Source organism: Phyllobates terribilis, unplaced genomic scaffold, assembly GCF_046119375.1.
Source record: "Phyllobates terribilis strain yellow unplaced genomic scaffold, ASM4611937v1 Scaffold_7__3_contigs__length_470593459, whole genome shotgun sequence".
NCBI lineage: Eukaryota > Metazoa > Chordata > Amphibia > Anura > Dendrobatidae > Phyllobates > Phyllobates terribilis.
Window position 1 is genome coordinate 92,687,278 of NW_027362767.1, and position 3,257 is coordinate 92,690,534.

Sequence of the window (3,257 nt, forward strand, 5' to 3'; positions counted from 1 at the left end):
GTTTGTCTCTTAATTCCTTTTAGAGCAAAGACTCAACTTTTAAACATTATTTTATATGTGAATGTATTATGATTTTGGGGACCGAAATCCTAGTTCCTCCATGCAGGAATTGAATCGGCTTGTATAATCGGTCTGTTTGAACACTGAACTTGGATATCTTCTTGCGGAAATGAGAAGAAATATTTTATATTTTGAATTTCTATCACAAAGTTACAATAGTTTTGAAAATGTAACCATTGTGATTTCCCCCCCCCCCAATTAGGTTAGATATGTCATCATCAGTCTCGTGATTTAAAGGGATTGTCCTCTGAAACAAGTTATCGCCTATCTGCAGGATAGGTGATGGGTAACTTGTTGATCGGTGGGAGCTGACTTTTTGGCAAAAGGGGGCACTTTTATTCCCTGTTATAATGGAGGAGCAGTTCACATGTGCGACCTGCGCTCCATTCATTCCCTATCGGGCTGATGAGGCTTTTCCCAGTAGCCCCATAGAGAATTTAATGAAGCATTGGCCTGGAATCCATTTTTGTAACTAGGATAAAAATTCCTCCTTCTACAAATTGGTTAGGGTCCCAGCACTTGGAACCCCCCAGATCAGTAAATTATCGCCTATTCATTGCATAGATAACATATTTTAACCGGACGGCACTTTAAATTAAGATAAAAAGAATAGTTTGATAAAATTTCTCATACAATTGAAGTGTTTAGTTTATGCAAATCTTGCATCCTTATAGGGGTTGTCCAGGTTACTGTATTTGATTGCAGACTTGGGAATCCTCACATAGCGTGCAGTGAGGATTCTCCGGTGTCGGTAGTGAGACCGAGCAGTCATTTTACAGCAAATATGTGAACTCCTGGCCACATTCCGACTAGACATGTGCAGCCTCACTCAATTCACTTGTATTGAGCGAGTCCTCGCACGTCTAGTCTGAATGTGGCCGGAAGTACGCAGATCTCATACTTGCCGTTACATATTGTGACTGCAGACTTTTCTGAAAAGCCTAGACCATACCTTTCACTCACATGGAAGCAAAGAAGAATGAATCTGGATATGCAGGGATCAAATACATATTGGGGCACAGGTGGGGGCTTTCTTCCCTCTAGGCAAAAGGATTTTCTTCTTCCTCCCTCTGCATCAGTTCAGGTTTGGAAAACAATAGGCTCTAATCAATTTCTTCTTGTCCTACAAGCCTGGTCCAGAATTTCAGGGACAAACCCGTAGGTTCTTAAGGGACAACTAATAGAACAGTTCAAAACACTATTTTGGGGCCTTGTTACCCCTTTTTTGAAACTGCATAATATGCTAATTAACAAACAAGCCCCATTCTTTCTCATCTGTGAGCATTATAGAGCCTTTATGGTTTAGTGTTTGTGAGAAACCACTCAGTGTGTTATTAATTCTGTATATTTTGCCATATTTCACTATATTATGAATCAACTGAGATTTTGGGTCATCGACTACATGTAGGACACAAGTGGGAAGGCAAGAAGGGTAAATAATAATGTACAATATATAGGCTATAGCTAATCCTTGCTTTTTCTTCTACAGGTTTGCTGGAAACATATCCAGTAATGGGTAGACCACTGTCGGGACAGTACATTCCTGGTGTGAACCGTTTTAGGACCACCGCATTCATTCTTCACTGTGTTGCTCTCTGTGATGTATTCTCCCTTACAATTTATGAATATTGTATAATTTTCTTGGCCTTTACCAAGTTGCTTGTCCTATATACTCCTATGCACCATAACTAAATATACTGTATATGTTTAGGCTAAAAGATATTCAGTCGTTCACAGATTGTCTAGTTTGCTTTTCTTCTGAACGCCACTTATGGTTGTTTTCCCCTAGTGGGAGTATATGGAGGCTCCATGCACAGGTGCAGCCACCTCTCTAGTTATTCTCCCCCTGAGTGTGACAGGACCCTATCCAGGATATTTGGTGAACCTCTTTTCTACATGGGTGTGCGTCCCATAAGTGGAACCCGTACCTCTCAGATATTTATAACTTATCCACGACACAAATGCCTATCATCCTTCACATGTAGCACCCCTCCAGGGCCCAGCCTGCCCCCTCATCTTTCACATTTGGCTGCTCCTCTTAACATATATCACCCCCACTTCCCATCGGGAGAGGAACTTATAGTCACCATGACCCTGAGGTGGGGCATGTGGGTGTCCTCCCTGCTACTTCCTTGTTGGAATCTCACAGTGTCGGCCCAGCTGCTGCACGTCTATAAAGAGGAAGTGACTGGTGGCAGCAGCGGGATGTGTTTACCCCCAAGAGCACAAATGGACCCAGCAGGAAAAAAATTCAAACTTCTTCCTAAACTTTACAGCTCCAAAATGGCACAGCCGTTCATCAGCACAAATTAATAACCAAACAGTTCTTTCTTCAGCATAGATAAATATCAAACGAGTCCTCTGCCTGAGTAAGGCAAAAAGTTTTCATCAACTTGGTATTACAGGAACTTCTCAGGCTGCAGAACAGACTACCAGCTCTTTCTTTCTCTAGCCTCTTCACACTACTGCTACCTGAGCTAGACCAGGTGCATTTTATTAGGCCAGTAAGGACTGAAGTATGGGAGCGATCTCTCCCACCCAGGCTCTTTTGGCCGCTCATAGATCCTGGACCCAAAATCCAGTCAAGGTAAAAACCCATCTCCGTAAGACATGCCTGCCATCCAGGACTTTACATCCTGCCTTCTTACAAATGGTTTGTTATACTGAAGCCATAAGCTTTCCCTGTACTTTAATTAAGGGTCCGGGGACGACAGCTGAAAAACAACCTGATGGCATTATCCTTCCTCCACCAAACTCTATAGCTGGCATAACTATAACAGCTTCCACTATTACAAACTGGGAACCAACGCAATATTAATGCCTAAGGATTTAGAATGGGAGGTCATTAAAGATCCTGTAGGTGTCTCAATATTTAATGTCCATACAGTATGTTTAAATTATATACTTTTTTTCTTTCGCCGTTTGATTTTGCTGTGAATTCAAATGTTGGATTTTATTGATCGACTACTGTATATAATAGATACAATAGCAGCCTTTTATTGAAAAAATTATTTTGATACTTCTTGTTGAGAGTTGCTGCTTTCTCCCGAATTACATTCTCGTGTGTTGGCAAATGGAAGCAGATCTTCGCCTCCCAAGATGATTAACTAGATTGCTGCAGTACGTTCTGTTTCTGTGCTCACGAGATCACACATGTGGTACTCGGAGCTGCCAATAATGCTCTTTTAGCTTTTAGG